Raw genomic sequence first — 18,462 nt, 5'->3', positions numbered from 1 at the left:
GTTTTACAAACAGGTTTTCTGGCATTCAACAGGGTAATCATGTGACTTTTTATATTTTGAATAATTTTTGTTAGAATTTTTATTAATATGTTTCCTAGTGATGGTCCATGGTTAACTTTTTTTTGTGAGCCTTACTTGGTTCTGTTGTAGTATAATTACAGCATATGTTGCTTTCTCTTTGGTAGTATTTTCAGATTTTTGCAGTTACAATTTTCTTTTTGTGTGTGTGCTTATTCAGATATTGACACCCGTATTTTGTCAGTATTTTCATGGTTTATTTTATTCCATTCTCTTGTCTTCAACTTTTCTATACCCTTATGTTTTAAAATGTGTCTTGTAAACAGCACATAGTTGGGATTTTTAATATTAGGTCTTACAATTTTTATATTTTAATTGGAGCAATTTGATTTGTTAAATATAATTAATATATTTGAATTTAAATCTACCATCCTACTTTTTGCTCTCTGTCCCAGAGGTCTGAATAGAACAACAAGCAATTGAATTCAAGAGAGAATTCTTCAGCAGACTGCATTTAAACTTGAACTGCAACTCTTTCCTGAGTCTCCAGCCTGCCAGCTGCACGCATTGTGAGTCAGTTCCTTAAAGTAAATGTATATGATCTATATTTAATGTAATCATGTCTAGGATAACTAGTATATACTTAATACAATATAAAATATAATTACATAATCTCCCCCCTTATTCTCTTGTGGAGAATATGTTCCAAGAACACCAGTGGATTCCTGAAACCGTAGATAGTACCCTATATAGAGTATGTTTTTTTCTATACATACATATCTATGTAAAGTTTAATTTATAAATAAGGCATGGTAAGAGATTAATAACAATAACTGATTTAAATATAAATAATCTCTTAAAAACACTCTCACAGAAACATCCAGGATAATGTTTAATCAAATATTCAGATACTGTAGCCCAACCAAGTTGACACATAAAATTAGCCATCACAAGTCTACCCCCTTGTCAATTTGGCACTCGTACACATCTCCTAAAACCATAATTTATCTCCAAATGAAGACAATAACAAGGTCATACTCTGTCTAGCATGATAGACGTATGCCACATACAACCAAAAACCTACTATTCCTTTCTCCAGAAGAGGATGCAAAGTACTTGGATGATGTTTGCTCTTTTCCTTGAAAATCCTGCAACTTAAATACTGTGATGTAAAATTAACAGTACTTAAGTATTTTGATCAGCTATTAGTCTAATTGTTTTTCCTTGATGAAAATAATTTATATATCCATTTTCATTGCTGTATAGCAGAGTATCACCAAATTTAGTATTTTAAAGCAACAACCCATCTAATTGGTTCACAGTTCTCTGAACATCAGTCTACTGGGGTAGCTGTTTGGTTCCTCCACTGGTTCATTCATGCAACTTTAGTCAGCTAGTGGTTTATCTGGGGCTGAGGTTGTCTCAAGCACATGTCTGGCAGCTGGTGCCAGTTGCTGGCTGGGCCTCTCTCTTCATGTAAGAAGGTGAGCCAAGGCTTCTCATGTTATGACAGCAGTGTACCCAGAGAGCCAAATGACAGCTGCAAGGTCTCTTGAGGTGTTAACTTGGAAGTCACACCATCACTTCTGCTACATTGTATTGATTCAAGCAGACCAGCTCAAATTAAAGGGATGGAAAAATAAATTTCACCTCTTGATAAGAGGAGTGGCGATGTCTCACTGTAAAAGGCTTGGGTATAGGGATGGGGGTTTTTGTAGCCATCTTTGTAAGCAATCTATCACAGTGTCTTTTTTTTCCTTCTGGCTGTTTAAAAAACATTTTTTGAAAAATAATTACTTAGTTTTCAGAAGTCTTACTGTAGTGTACTAGACACAGATTTCCTTTTTATTTATTTGCTTGTATGTTCTTGGGACTTCTTGGAACTGTGGTCTGATGGCTTTCATTGGTTTTTCGTTGGTTTTCAGCTTTTGTCTCTTCAAATATTTATTCTATTTCATTTCTCTCTTTCCTCTTATCTGGAACTGAAATTAAATGTAGGTTAGATAATCTTACTGTGTTCTTTATACCACTTACCTTCTATATATATATATATTTTTTTTTTTTTTTTTTTTGAGTTGGAGTCTCACTCTGTCACCCAGACTGGAGTGCAGTGGCCGCTACCGGCCACCGCAGCCTCGGCCTGCTGGGCTCCGGCGATCCTTCCACCTCAGCCTTCCAAGTAGCCAGAATTACAGGCATTACAGTTTTTTTTAAAATCCATTTGTCTCTCTCTGCTTCATTATAGGTACTTTCTTTTGACCTATCTTCCAGTTCACTAATTCTTTCCTCAGCTGTATTTTTTTCTGTTCTTAAATTCATTCATTAAGGTCTTTATTTCAGTGATCATATTTTCTTTGTTCTATTATTTTTATTTGGTCTTTTTTTCCCCCAGAATTGATTCTTGACTGAAATTTTTAATGCTGCAGGACTGTGTTTTTCTGCTTTTTACTGATCCTCATATTGGCCTTTTCATAGACTAGACACTGTTGTTTAAAAATCATAGAAATAATTTGAGACCTAGGATAATGTATTTTTTCAGAGAGGATGTACACTTGTTTATAGCCTTGGCTAGGAGTCTTGAATCATTTTAATCCAGTTTTAGGGATAGAGATGCTCTTAAGTAGAACTGTATTCACTACAGGGGCTAGTTAACTTGAGTTTACTACCTAATACACTTATTATGTGTAGAGCACTTTGCTAGTTGTTGGAGAGGTCTTGTGAGCAGAGCAGATCTGGTCTTTGGTCTTCATGGAGCACAGAGTCTTGATTAAAATTGACAGGTAGATATATATACAATTTAATATATTAGGTTGTATGAAAACACTGCGTAGGCGGCTATGGTAGTGAATATTTGGAATAGAGAGGGGTTGAGAATGGTTCTACCACACCTGACTGGAGCAGGCTTTGTTGAAGCTGCATACTGACTGATAAGAGAGAAACCTTGGAACAGAAACTGCCAGGCAGGAGCAATTGCCAGTGTAAAGACTAGATAACAACCAAAAAAAATATGAGGGGAGGTTGTAGGTTGGGGGAGAGTTGAAATTGATTTAGAACTATATTAATGTGCTCTCCTCTGCCTACAATTTTTCTGTCATTTCCCTGTGGAAAAGTTACTGAATTGGTTATATCTGGATCTAGCACTTTGGTCTTGGCCTAATTCTTTACTAGGTCTTGCCTAATTCTTCACTGGAAACAAAAGAGGAGAGAGGAAGGGAGGAGGGAGAGGGCAAACATGGAAGTAGAATGTTAAGTAAAAAAGAGAACACGCGAGGTGACAGACTACAAGGGGGTACCCCCCAAAAAACGGAATTCATTTATTTTAAAATATGTACTTATTCTTACATGTTTAAACTTCAGTCAACTTCAGAGTACTCTCCATTTGATGCAATACACCAAAACAATTTTTGAACTTACCAATTTTGATGCCTTTTCGTGCTTCTGCCATTTTTTGTTTCTCCTCTTCCACATTGGCAAAACATTTCCTTTTGAGGACTTTTTTTCACCCAGGGGAAAAAAATAGTCACTCAGAGTGAGATCTGGTGAATAAGGAGAGTGGGGTACAGGGGTCATGCCATTTTTGGTCAAAAACTGCTGAACACTCAGCACGGTGTGGGCAGGTGCGCTAATAAGTCAGGCATCATGAAATGGACAAATGTGTTGAATGACTCTCCAAAAAAGTCACTGAAACCGAATGCAGCGTTTCACAACATTAGCTGGTACACTGATGCTGATGGGTTCCTAGAACACTGACCTAGAGGGGGAAGCCTGTACTACGAGAAACCTACCCTCCAAAAGGACAGGAGCTGCTTCCCTCCACAGTCTGGCACATGCCAAGGAACTTAGTTGAATGCGTGAACAAATGACTGGTTTTCTGCTTTGAAGAAACTTGGACTGTCATTACCTTACAAGTCAGGTTTACTATCCATTTGCTTTATCTGAATTCCAGAAAGAGATTAAGACAGTACTTCTTATAATATTACTAGCCCAAACTTCTGGTCTGATCTATGGATTATAGAACTTAAATTTCCTCAAAGCCAAGCCATCAGAAAACATGTTGTTACTCCAAGGTAAAAACAAGCACACTTCTCAGAGCTTTGTTGAGTATTTTCTGTCTTTGGCCACAGACCCTAGGACTTGAGCTGATAATTTGAGAGGAAAAGATTGGAACTCAGTAGAGTTATACTTCCTGTATCTTGATTTTCCAGCTGTTATATAAGGTTTTATTTTTCTAGAAAGAGACTATTCTGGAATGGGAATGAACTCTCATCAGTAAAAGCAAAGCTTTAAGTAGGTCATCTGACTTTGCTTTTGTGCTCCACATTCACTGTGGTTATAAAAGGGCCTTTCATGAGTTTTCTAGGCTTTCATCACTGCCAGACTCTCCACAGGCATTGTGAAAGAATTAAACTACCCACCCTCCCCCATGCTTGTCTCATGGACTGTTTCGTAGAGTGCACATTGGACTATGTTTAGCTCAGCAGGAACTCTTTGCGAACACTGAATACAAGAACAGTCCTCCTGGAAGATAAGAGATTTCAGTATTGATTAGTGCCATAGCCACAAAAATTAGTGTCTACCAGTATCTTATAGATATGGTGACTTGCCACCTAATTTTTGCCAAATTACTAGACCAGAGTTTAAGAAGTGTTCACATTAAAGTCATTTATATGTGAAATTTGACTATAGATAATTTCTGTTAATTCAATTGGATAGGAGGTTGATGAATGCTTCAAATAACCTAGATACTCATAGTTAATTTTTTAAAAGAAGCTAGTCGGTACTGAAATAGTTTTTTTAAGATTTGCAAAGAACAGAGAAGGAAAGAAAGCATGAAATTTTGAAGGGATATTTAGCAAGCTCCTTGTGGCAAAATCTGGGGATGGGAGTAGTAAAGAATTTACCTTTTACCTAAATCTATATATCTCAAGGAAACTATATATAGAGTTAGCCATACTTATTGATTTTTCAAGGACTTTGGCCCATTGGTAACAATAGGTTCCAAGCAATTCTGGTAAAATTAGTCTCTTGGAGCTTTCCAGTTTACCTCCTGTATTGTTCCCACTGTAAAATACACTCTCACAACTTCTGGGTTTTTAGGCACTTAAATTCATTATTCTCTCTAATCATCTCTAATATCTACCTTCCTTTTCTGTCAGTGCTAGACTGTGAGTTTAGCACTTCAGCCATTCTCTTGCCAGTACTCATCCCCATTGCTAATAGTTTTGTGACATTCACCCAGCTAAACCTTAATTCTGTGTGTTCTCTGAACAATGCTTCAGGATTGATTTTAGTGTGTCCTCATGTGGCCCCTCGGTGGCATGGGTGTACATCTTCCTCTTGTGAGTAACTATCTTGTCAGTGACCATTGTCTCCTAATCTGTTGGCCTCACCATACCTGAATAATAATAAAACTGTATTTTAAAACAGATATGTACTTTCTTTTGCTTAGCATAAGTTTTTGTACTCATCCATTGTGTCCTTTAATAGTTCATTCCTTTTTATTGCTGAGTAGTATTCCTTTATATGGATATATTAGGAGTTATTTATTCATTCATCTATTGATGGATATTTGGGTTGTTTCCAGTTTTGGCTATTACAGATAAAGCGTCTATGAACATTAGATACAAGCTTTAGTATGAATATGCATTTCCAGTTCTTGTGGGTAAATACCCAAGTAGAATGACTGGGTCATATGGTAGGAGTATGTTTAGCCTTTGAACAGCTTGCCAAACTACTTTCCAAAATGGTTGTACCATTTTATATTTACATCAGGAATGTGTGAGTGTTCTGATTTCTCCATGCACCTGATAACATTTGGTATGGTTGATCTTTTAATTTTGGCCATGTTAGTGGGCATATGATGGTATTTATGTTTTACTTTGTATTTCCCTAATGATTAATGATTTACAGCATTTTTCATATATCTTCTTTGATGAAAATTTCTGTTCAGATTTTTTGCCCATTATTTTGTTGCGATCCATCCATCCTCTCTCCGTCTCTCCCCCCATCCCTCTCTTCTTCCCTCTCTCCCTCCCTTCCAACAGTCTTGCTCTGTAGCCCAGGCTGGAGTGCAGTGGCTTGAGCATAGCTCACTGCAGACTCAAGCTATCATCCTACCTCAGCTTCCTCGAGTCGCTGGGACTATAGACACATGCTACTATGATCAGCTAAATTAAAAAAAAAAATGAGGCAACCCCCTTGGGTCCCCTCCTACTGTGGGAGCCTTTCTGTTTTCTCAATAAATCCTGTTTTCAAAAAACAAAAATGTTTTGTAGAGAGGATCTTCCTGTGTTGCCCAGGTTGTTCTTGACCTCCTGGCCTCAAGCATTCGTTCCTCCTGCTTTGGCCTCCCTAAGTACTGGGATTACAGGGGTGGGTTACAAGACTTTATTCCAGTCTATAGCATGTCTCTTGTCCTTTTGAAAAATTGTGGTTAAATATATGTAATATAAAATGTACTGTTTAACCATTTTTAAGTATAAAGTTCTGTAGCACTTTGTTGTGCAGCCATCACCACCATCCATCTCTACAACTTTTTCATCTTCCTCAAATGCAATTCCATATCCATTAAACACTAACTCCCTGTTTCTCCTTCTCCCTAGCCCTTAGCAACCATCTTTCTACTTTCTGTTTTTATAAATTTGACTATGCTACAAACTTCATATAAGTAGAATCATGTAATATTTTCATTTTGTGACAGACTTTTCACTTAGTATAATGTCTTCAGAGTTCATCCATGCAGTAGCATGTGTCAGAATTTTCTTTTTTAAAGCCAACATTCCATGTTATATGTACATGTATATCACATTTTATTTATCCATTCATTTGTTGATGGGCACTTGGATTGCTTCTCCTTTTTGGCTATTGTAAATAATGCTGCTATGAACAATGCTGTACAGATATCAGTTTGTGTTCCCACTTTCAATACTTTTGGATATATTCCCAGAGGTAGAATTGTTGGATCATATGGTAATACTATATTTAATTTTTTTAGAGGAATTGCCATACTGACAGCAGTTGTACCATTTATATTCCTACTGGCAATGCACAGAGTTCCTTCAGTTTCTTCACACCTTCACCAACATTTGTTATTTTCTGGTATCTGTCTCTATCTCTATCATCTATCTCTCTCTGTGTGTGTCTGTCTGTCTATCTATCTGTCTATCTATCTGGTATCTATTGTTCTATCTATCAATCATCTATCCATCCATCAATCTTAGCCACCCTAATGGGTATGAAGTGGTATCTCATTATGGTTTTTATTGCATTTTTTTAATGATTAATGATGTGAAGTATCTTTTCATGTGCATATTGGCCTCTTATACATCTCATTTAGAGAAATATTTATTCACGCAGGTCCTCTTTCTCTTCCCCATTCCCTCAAGTTAAAGGATTTATATCGCTCAGGGATTAGTAAGGGATTGGTTCCCTGTCTGGGAATCAAGCTCAGCCATGAAAGCACAGAATCTTAACCACTGGGCCACAGGTTGGAGTGCCCTTTGCCCATTTTCTAATCAGATTGTTTTTGTTGTTCTTGAGTTGTAGGAGCTCTTTATATCTGGTATGTGGTTTGCACACATTTTCTTCCATTCATGGGTTGCTTTTACATTCTGTTGATAGTGTCTTTGATTCACAGAAGTTTTACATTTTGATGAAGTTCAGCTTATCTGTGTTTTGTTGCCTGTGCTTTTGGTGTCATATCCAAGAAATCATTGCCAGATTCAATGTCATGAAGCTTCTGTCCTGTTTTTTCTATGAGTTTTGTAGTTTTAGGACTTGACATTTGGTTTCTTAGGGGAGGGTTGTGGTTTTTTGGGGGGGTTTTTTGGGGGTTTTTTGTTTTTTTGTTTTACCAATTTTCAGTTCATTTTTATATATGGTGTAAGGGAGCGGTCCAATTTTAATTCCTTTGCATGTGGATATTCAGTTTTCCAAGTACTGTTTAATGAAAATGCTGTCTGTTGAATTGCTTTTGCACCTTTGTCAAAAATTTTTTTGGGCATATTTGTGTGAGCCTATTTCTCGTTCTATCTTTTAATCCATTAGTCTATGTGTCTGTCCCTCTGCTTATACCACAGTGTCCTAATTATGGTAGCTATATATTAGAAGCCTTAACATGGGCTAAATAATAGATTTCTCCCATTTTATTGTTCTTTTTTAGAATTGTCCCTGGTTTGTTTTTATTTCTTGCTTTTTGCAGATAATTTGTACTATACATTGGTTTCGTGTAGCCAGTAGTTTGTTCCAAGCTGTGCTTCAAGCAGAACAAATGTTTTTCTATATTGCCTTTGTCTTAATTAATCTGCAATTTAAATTTGTACCAAATTCTATTTTGTGTATTTGTTTACTGTAGTGATCTGACTTCCCCGCCTGCAGACTCATCTTTCTGCAGGTCCCCAACTGAATTTTGTCTTAGGTGTAACTTAAAAGGCAACAGAATTTAAGTATCTGTTTCACAATCTTAGGTGGTCCAGATTCATTTTCTATATAATTTCATCTATGGAACTTAGTTGCTCTCCAGCACCTCAGTCTCACTAATGTTGAGGAAGATCTCTTCACCTTATTTTGGACTTCTCTGTCACACTGCCTTTCTCAAGAGAAGGCCTATAAAGAGTTGATTTCTGGTGTTCTAGTATTTCGTCAGAGGCTCGTCAACAGTTTTTCAAGCTGATTTCTCTCACTGGCAGCTCTTCAGGGTGCTATTGCTATTACACTGTCCCTTGGTGGTATGTATCTGTTTTCTGCTCATCATCACCCACCTACTCCTGCCTCCTGTGCTTGTCAGATGTCTCCTGCCTAGCTTACTCTTTGCTGCTTGTGTCACTCTTGCAGCTGTCTTCTTCCCGTCTTTGGCTTTCTGCCTGACTTTCATGGCCAGCTGCTCTCTGTCGTTTACTTGTCTATCATTCTGCCCCTTCTCCCACCATCCCCCGTAGGTAAAACATGTACTGTGGGACCACACATTCTCCATATCCAGAACTAAAGTCATCATTTGCCCTACCATATGCCCCAAAACTGATCATCCTTCTACTTAAGAGCATTGCAAGTCACTGAAGTCGGACACATGGACCTTTCTGATCTCCAGTATCTCATCAAGTCTTTACTTCCACCCCTGTAAATTATCTTCTCAGTCTCCTCTGGACACTCCTGCCCTGGGGTCCATCTGGCTTATTGGCTAGATTACTTCTGAAGACTTCAGCCAGTGATCCTCCTCACCTCAAATCCACCAGTGGATCTTCCACCCTGCTGTCAAGCATTGTTTCTAAAATCCATATTGTTCTGTTCAGCCTTGCTGTGCTAAAACTTTTGGTTTCCCCAGTGTTTTCAGTAGTAAGTAAAAACTCACTGTGGCCTGCAGGCTCTTGGTGATCTGATCAGTTGCCTCCTCCAACCTCATTGTGTGCATTCTGCTCACCCAACCCAGTCTTTCTTGTCTGCCATTTTTGCATTTGTTTAACAGATATTTATTGAGGTCCTGCTTATCCCCTTACCCAGCTCCTTGTCATTCCTGGGACCAGACAGTCCCTTTCAAGTTTCGAAGTCTTCTTTCTTAAAAGACTGTGTCTGACCCTTCTTATCACTAACTACTCTTGATCCTTCTAAGCTCATCTTCAGCATCACCTTCCTTGAAAATTCCTTCTCTGGTATGCAGTTTCCCACCTCACCTCAGTGTTAATTGGCCAGCATATCTAATCTATCTGTGTATCCCCAATATCTGGTGAAGCTTGAAGGGAAGAACATGACCTTTGCAGTTTTAAAAGTTCTGAATTTGAATACCAGAAGCCATTTCTTAGTTGTGTGGCTTTGAGCAAATTCCTTAACCTCTGTAATCTTTCCTTTCTTCATCTATAGAGTAGAAAAACAGTAAGATGGTTGTGAAGATTAAATGGGTTAAAGGATATTAAATGCCTATTACAAGTGCCTAGCACACAGCAGGTAACCAAGGATTATAGTTTTTGTTTGTTTTTGTTCCTAATAGTAAGTAATATTCACTGAGTGAACAATTAGCTGAAGTGACTGACCTTCCTTCTAGATGTTTTTTTCTTAACTCAGAGAGCTTGAACACTCCCAGCTGCCACTTTGTTTCTCCCACACCCAGGAGACATTCTTAATAACGCTGAGAGTTGAACACATGTCTTTCCTACAGAGAACTTCCTTCATCTCTGCCAAAGAGGTGAGTTTATTTAAATTCAAAACTAGTAGTTGAACATAGATATCAGAGATCTGAAAATCAGTGCTTGATTAACCTAAGCACATTTTTAAAAAGCCACTGCCCCGTTGTTTAGAAATCTGTAAAATGGAAATTATCATCCACTAGTTTTAGCTGGCATTGGGAAGACTTATTTGTTTCTTCATTCATGTTAAACATTTGAAGGAACAAATAGTGATAAGATATGTGAAGAAAGGACTACTATCCAGGTAGTCCTAGATGTGAATTCTACCTCCATGATTTACCAGCTGTGTTACCGTCTCTCAATTTTTTTAATCTATAAAATGAGAGTAAGAAGAGTATCTAACTTGAAAAGTTGCTATGGGATTTAACTGAGATAAAATATGTGAGTATTGAAATAATACTAACCTGACACTTGATCATATCTTATCAGTAATTATGTATTAAATATGGAATGCTTAATCTTGAATAGATAGACTATTAACGGAAGCTATCACCACCAAAGTTTAAACTCTAGGAATGTTCAGATTAACTGAGCTCTCCTTTGCTAGTGAGGACTTCATAATGTTGATTCCTTGTAACATTTTTTTTTTTTTTAGTAAGTATATGAAGAGCCCCCTCACTATTCCCATTTCTTTTTCATGTATACAAAATATGAAGGTAAGCAGAGTTGGTGTGGGAGTTTTACAGTGTCATCAGAAAACCTAATCTCTTTCTAGTTCTTTATTCTGCTTTCTTCAAGGTCACTTCAGAGTCTAAAATGGCTGCCAGGGCTCTAATTATCACATCCAAATTCCAGATGACTGGAGGAAGGACAAGGGAAAAGACTCAGTTTCTCCATTTTAAACCACCTTCCTAAAGATCTCATAATACACTTTAATTTATATCTCCTTGTCCACACCTTGTTGAGGATTGGTCATGCTCTCCTTAGTATTAGCACCCATTTTCTTTCTTCTTCCTCTCCTGCCCTCAGGAGAGAATGACATGGCTCTTGCCTCAAGGTCTATGAACAGGGAGTATGTGTCTAGGCAAGGGGTGTTGCTCCTTGTTCAGAGGACAAAAGAGTTTTTCTCTAGCAGGTATGCAGTATGCTCATGAATGGTTCCTTCATCTTGGGTGGAGGATATATATTTTAAATAATTTATCCCTGAAATTCATGTAAGCATGTATAATTGATTTTATATGTGTTTAACATTCAACATTTTGCATTTCAAGAGCAACACCCAGCCCTCTAAAGGTGCACAGCATAGTAAGTTGTAATAACAACAATATCAGCCGGGTTCGGTGGCTCAGCTGTAATCCCGCGCCATTTGGAGGCTGAGGTGAGTGGATTGCCTGAGCCCTCGGGTTCAAGACCTGCCTGGGCAGCGAGACCTCATCTCTACAATAAATCAAAAAAAATCAGCCGGCCGTGGTAGCGCATGCCTGCAATTCCGGCTACTTGGAGCCAAGGCTGAGGCGGAAGGATCGCTGGAGCCCAGCAAGTCGAGGCTGCGGTGGCCGGGAGCGGCCACTGCACTCCAGTCTGGGCGACAGAGTGAGACTCCAACTCAAAAAAAAACCAATATCAGCATAGCAGAGTTGATGAGAACTAAGTGAGAGGAGACTTACAAAGTGGGCTTGGAGATGATCAGGCAAGTGCTGGTGATTTGACAGTCAGTGAGCATTCCCCCCACTGTGTCCCCACTGGAATATTCAGAGCCTCTATGTGTATTCCTAGAACATTTTGAATCTACTATGCTGAATTTGAATTTTAAGAGCACTTGGGAAGCTGAGCTCGGTGGCTCAGCCTGTAATCCCGCGCCTTTGGGAGGCCGAGGCGAATGGATTGCCTGAGCCCGCGGGTTCGAGACCCACCTAGGCAACTTGGCGAGACCTCGTCTCTACAATAAATCAAAAATTCGCCGGGTGTGGTAGCGCGCTCCTGTAGTTCCAGCTACTTGGAAGGCTGAGGCGGAAAGATCGCTGGAGCCCAGCAGGTCGAGGCTGCGGTGGCCGGGAGCAGCCACTGCACTCCAGTCTGGGCGACAGAGTGAGGCTTCAACTCAAAAAAAAAAAAAAAAAAAAAAAGAGCACTTGGGAAATTTTATTAGACTTTAGATATCAGGAAAACAATAACTATGACTTTTCAGAACTTCCTTTGTCTTTCATCCATTTAAGTATTGCTGCTAATGTCATCTTGGTTTTTCTTTGCTATTCGAATGTTTAACTTTCCTGACTAAACACCCTAATGTATATGTAGTAGAAACATTTTTTTTTAAGTAAAACATGTTTTTGTAATGAAATAAGGACTGTATATTGCCCTTTGTCTGGGTGTGGTAGGATTGGAGAACACAATGTGTATACCATTATGTCTGATGTAATAGGGAACTGTCTAGATTTCATGACTCATCTCCTAAAGTTGTTCTGTACTCACAGTTAACCAAAGGCTTAGGATTCACAAATGCTTTTTGAAAAATTATGTATAAACTTGAGTTTCTTCCATTTTTTTTCTTTCCTTTAATATATAATTCTACACAGTTATTGTTGGCTAATGGAAAATGCTGTATAGAATAGGGTTGGAAATCATATATGATCAACTCTTAACAAAGGCAAACAGAAAAGGGCTGGTTAAAATAATTGTGATATATCTGCATGGTGAAACACGCAGCCATTGAAAAGAAAGGTGGGCTGGGCACAGTGGCTCAGGCCTGTAATGCTGGTGCTTTGGGAGACCGAGGCGGGAGGATTACTTGAGGCCAGGAGTTGGAGACAAGCCTTAGCAACGTAGTGAGACCCCGTCTCTACAAAAATGTTTTAAAAATTAGCTGGGCATGATAGCACGTGCCCTTCACTCCCAGCTAATCAAGAAGCTGAGGCAAGACTATCACTTTAGCCCAGGAGGTCCAGGCTGCAGTGACATATGATTGTGCTATTGCTCTTCAGCCTGAGTAACAGAGCGCGAGAACTTGTCTCAAAATGAGACCTTGTCTCAAAACAGAAAAGAAAGGTAACTTGAATGTATTGATATGGAGGATGTTCGGGATTTATTATTTCAGTAAAAATGCAAGCTACAGATGGTATATATAATATGATCCTGTTTATAATTTTTTTAAATGTGTATCTATGTGCCAGTATTGTTCAAAATATTTCCAGAAGTTATATTTTAGGAAATATGACTGGCAGGTGGAGAATGAGACTTGTGTTTTTGGTTTATATCTCTCTGTTATGTTTGTATTTTTTGAAATGAGCATGCTTTACTTTTTTAAGTTTATAATATATAATGGTAGGAAAGAAGTATCAGTAACTTTCTTATATAACAAAAGTAACCCTTTAGTAAATAACATTTAAAAATTCCATTCACAATGGTAACATGATATGAAATACTCAGGAACGACTGCAGAAAGAAGTTTGTAGGGCAAAAAAAGAATACTTTGAGGAACATAAAAACTTGAATAAATCAAGGAAATACTGTGTCCCAGGATCATAAGATCCTGTACCTTGCAGGGTGCAGTGGTGCATGCCTGTAATCCCAGCTACTCAGGAGGCTGATACAGAGGAGAATTGCTTGAGCATATCAGTTTGAGACCAGTCTGGGCTAGCGAGACCACATCTCTAAAAAAAGAATTTTTTTAGCCGGGCTTGGTAGCTCAGCCTGTAATCCCGCGCCTTTGGGAGGCTGAGGTGAGTGGATTGCCTGAGCCTGCGGGTTTGAGACCCACCTGGCCAGCGAGACCTCATCTCTATAATAAATAAAAAAATATATCAGCCGGGCGTAGTAGCGCATGCCTGTAATTCCGGCTACTCGGAAGGCTGAGGCAGAAGGATCGCCGGAGCCCAGCAGGTTGAGGCTGCGGTAGCCGGGAGCGGCCACTGCACTCCAGTCTGGGTGACGGAGTGAGACTCCAACTCAAAAAAATAAAAAATAAAATAAATAAAAAATTAAAAAAGAATTTTTAAATTTAATTTTTTAAAAGTTTCAATTGTAGAGAAAAGTTAAGAGAACTTTACACCTACCACCCACATTCTACAATTAACTTTTGCTGGTTTTTACTTTCCGGTTTGCCCAGGCTGGTGTTGAACTGTTGGGCTCAGGCAAAACAAAAAAACAAAAAAAATTTACTGTTTTTTATCATATATCTATCTCCTCATATTTTTTTTCAACCACAAATTTATAATTTGAAATGTATTTCTTAATAAACAGCATATATCAATACACTTCTCTCCAAATACTTAAATATGCATATCATTTACTAGAGTACAGTATTTGCTTATGAATTGGGTCTTTTTGAAGGTAAAATTTACAATGAAATCTGCAAATCTTAGGTTATCATTTAATGAGCTCTGAAAAATTTGTGCAACCTAATTCCCTCTCAAGATACAGAATATCACCATTGTCCAGAAAGTAACCTCATATTTCTTTCCACTAAATCCTTGATCTCTTTCCCCTCCTGGCAGTGGCTGTTCTGATTTTTTCCATCATAGATTAGTTTTGCTTACTGTAGAACTTCATATATATAGAATCATATATCCTATACTCTTTTGTATAAGAAGTTATGCACTCAGAATAATGCTTTCTAAAATTCATGTGTGATGTTGTGTTAGAATTATTATTATTGTTGTTGTTGTTATTATTATTATTTTGAGTTGGAGTCTCACTCTCTTGCCCGGGCTGGAGTGCAGTGGCATGCTCATGGCTACCCCAGTGTCCACATACTGGGCTCAGGCAATCCTTCTGCCTCAGCCTTCTAAGTAGCCAGAACTACAGGCGCACACTACCATGTTGGCTAATTTTTTTATTTATTGTAGAGATGAGGTCTCACCAAGTTGCTCAGGCTGTTCTCGAACCCGTGGGCTCAGGCAATCCCCTCTCCTCGAGAATTATTTTTACTATTAAGTAATATTCCATTGTGAGACTGTGTCACTGTTTATATATTTTCTTATTGATGATCACCTGGGTTGTTTTCAGTTTTGGGGTATTATGAACATTTTTATACAAGTCTTTTATAAAACAAGACATACATTTTTATTTCTTTGGGGTAAATATATAGGAATGGGAATACTGGATGATAAAGTAGGTCTATATTTAGTTATGTAAGTAGCTGCCAGACAAACTGATTTAAAAAAAAAATTAAAATATCACAAACGTTAGATATTTTTAAACCATCCTGTGACACGGCAGAACCATTCCCACTATACGTGGGAATGTGTGCACAGAGTTTTCAGCATCATGCAGACTGCAGCTAGGAGGACTGGCTTCCTTCTGATATTCGATAGTACATAATCCTTCAGATTCAGATTATTTATCTGTTTATCCATAACCAGGCTAGATCTTCACTATAGAACCAGCTTTTAAAATCCTCAATCCAGAGAGAGGTGTGCAGAAGAGAGGTGAATTTGGGAGCATCTGGAGTGTCAGTAAATCAGATGTGACAAAGAGAGATAAAGGGGTTTAGCAACAAAGAGGTTGTGTGATGGTGGGGGAAGAAGAAATGCCTGTGGGTTATCCCTACTGAATTTTAATTCAACTCTTTGCAAAAGCTGTTTTTAAGAAGGCTCAACATTGATAGGTATCTTGTGTACTGAAATGAAATGATCTCCAAAGAGCCTCCTAATTCTGTTTATTAGTTGCATAATATTCCCTGGCTTAAATATGCCATAATTTATTTAATCACCCCCATCCTCCATCGGTAGACATGAAGGTTATACCCATACTTGTTCTATTGCAAACAATGCTGCACTGAATAACCCTAAATATGTATCACTTTGAAAGTATGGGCATATCTGTAAAATAAGTTCCCAGAAATGGAATTGAGTTAAAAGATTTATGCATTTGTAATTCTGATAAATATTTACAGATTGTATGAGAGTACCTATTTCCTCAAACTCTTGCTGATGTAGCATTATTAATTTTTTTTTTTTTTTGCATTTGCTAGTCTGATAGGTGAAAAATAGTGTCTCAGCATTGCTTTAGTTTGCCTTTCTTTGATCATGAGTGAGACTGATCGTTTTATATGTTTAAGAGAACTGTTTGTTTTTTTGTGTTGCCTTTTTCATATATTTTGTCCATTGTTCTTTTGGATTGTTCATCCTTTTTTTTTATTAATCTGTAAAAACCTTTTATATGTCGGGGAAATTGACCTTTGTGAATGAGTTACAACTGTGTTTAAAGAGGTCATTCTTTAGCATGGAGGTAGTTGTTTCAGTGATTGAAAAAGAAGCCAGATTGCCATGGAAACAACTCTTTCTAGAAATTTAGCTGTGAAGCAGAGTAGAAAAAGTGATAGCTAGAGGACTGATGTAGATGCAAAGGAGTTTTTTAATCTTTTCTTTGAGAAATTCTTAATTGTTTAAAAACCTGATATGAAATGGAGAAATTAAAAAGCTCGTCATGGGGTTAGCAGATCATCAAAAGAGCAAGTCTCCTAAGGGACTGAAATTCTTGGGAGGAATTGCAGAGCAGGAGGAAATTTCTAGATATGGTGACTAGGAGTTAAGGAGGTCCCAGTTCAATAGCTTCTATTTTCTGGTTAAGTGTATAGGCAAGGCCAACAGCCAAGGGTGTGGGAGGAAACAGTTGGAGGGAAGAGGAGGTTTGAAATCACTACTATAGAGAATTGGAGGGAGAGATAAGGAAAAATAGAAAGATTGTAGAAAATGTTCAGGGTTTCACTTAGGTGGAAATAGTGATTTGTAGTGATATCAACTGTATGGGTTATTTGATTTTCTTTTCTTTTTTTCTTGAGTTGGAGTCTCACTCTGTTGCCCAGGCTGGAGTGTGCAATGGCATGCTCACGGCCACTGCAGCCTCGACCTGCTGGACTTAGATGATATTTCTGCCTCAGCCTTCCAAGTATCTGAAATTACAGATGCATGCCACCACACCCGAGTAATTTTTTTTGTGTGTAATTTATTGTAGAGATGAGCTCTCACCAAGTTGCCTGGATTACAGGCTGAGCCACCGCACCTGGCCTGATTTTCTTATACTTGATTTGGCAATCCAAGTGTAGGACTGACAGTTTAGGATTACTTGTTTTGTTTTCCGTGTTGGTGTAATAGAAGAACAGTGTAGCAAAGGAATGTAAGACATGAGCAAGAGAGTGATTGAACTGAAACCAAGTTTTCTTGATTTGGTATAGAAGGAAATAAAGACAGAGATACTGGAAAGAAAACCAGAGGGGGTTCAACAGACTGAAATCCTAGGTTAGGTAAGAAAGCAAGTGTAGTAGACATTACAGAGAGAGAACTGTAAGGATAGGAAGTATGGTTGGAGAGTAAGAAGACCAGATTCAGTGTGGGAGCTTTTCCATGTGATGGCAGAATCTGAAGTGCAGCCATTGTCATGGGTGGGGGAGTAGAGATAAAAAGTCAGTGGAGTTGAGAAAGTTGAGGAACTGAGAGACTGGCCCAAAAGTAGGTTGTAGTTGTTGTCTGTGAGGATATGAAGTCATCCAGGAGGATAATCAGGTCTTGGGGATGGGAAGAAAACTGTGAGCCACATTACAATGTATTCAGTACTGGAAAGCACAAGACAAAAAGCTTTCAAGAACAGGGACTGTTAGAGCAGGCTCCAGGAGAAACAATTTGCATATGGATAGCATCCTTGAGTAAGGAGGACCCCAGTTCTACTTCTGACAGGCCACTCTGGGATGCTTATAATAGAAACTTGGAGACTGGAGGATGAAGTGTAAGGATAGTTATAATAACAGATGAGTTGTATGGGGGGACATCAGGAAGTCATAGAATTTGAGAGTTTTTCTCTGGAAATGATGAGGCTTTTGCTGTGGTTTTCCTGGTTGTGGTCTGTAGATAATAGTACCTTGTTAATTATATGGATCATCTTAAATTCTGATGTATCTCTTACTTCCGAATTTACAGATACCAGTCCTCGCCAACTTCCATTACCATGTGCTTATTCTTTTCCCTTGCATTCTTTCACTTGAGCATGCTTTTCTTCTGCAGGATCTTTTTTTTTTTTTAGTTTTTGCTTCTTATATTTACACTCTGGTGAGACCTGTTTTCTTTTTAATTTCTATTTATTACTTTTACTTATTAAAAAATCATGCTATTTGTTTAAAAATCTGGAAAATAGAGAGCAGTGTAAAATAAAACAAAAATAATAAAGTGCTATCTCAAAATGTTTAGAGAAGATTGCAACCCCAGCTTTCACGCATATACATGCATGCATAAATTTAGTTGCAGTCATATAGTGTGTTCAGTTTTGTATCTGGCCTTTTTTTTTCAGCTTAAAAAATGAAAAACTTGACTGGGCACAGTGGCTCAACCTGTGTCCA

General features: G+C 38.1%; 1 protein-coding gene across 3 annotated transcripts in view; it reads left to right on the top strand.

The window, feature by feature from the left end:
• PTPRA (protein tyrosine phosphatase, receptor type A) overlaps nucleotides 1–18,462 on the top strand; it is a 108,145-nt gene that overhangs the window by 17,957 nt on the left and 71,726 nt on the right. The window contains exon 2 of one of the 3 annotated variants that reach the window (XM_008047987.2): nucleotides 474–587. The exons of 1 other annotated variant lie outside the window; for it this stretch is intronic. The gene's annotated coding sequence lies outside the window, so the exon portion shown is untranslated. Of the gene's footprint in view, nucleotides 1–473; nucleotides 588–4,765; nucleotides 4,792–18,462 lie in introns of those variants that run through there. One more of the 3 variants, XM_021707525.1, reaches the window with a different exon arrangement.

Source organism: Carlito syrichta, unplaced genomic scaffold, assembly GCF_000164805.1.
Source record: "Carlito syrichta isolate Samal-C Ts95f unplaced genomic scaffold, Tarsius_syrichta-2.0.1 Scaffold120447, whole genome shotgun sequence".
NCBI classification, from domain to species: domain Eukaryota; kingdom Metazoa; phylum Chordata; class Mammalia; order Primates; family Tarsiidae; genus Carlito; species Carlito syrichta.
Note: the sequence above shows the minus strand (reverse complement) of the source record. Positions and strands in the feature narration are given on the sequence as shown.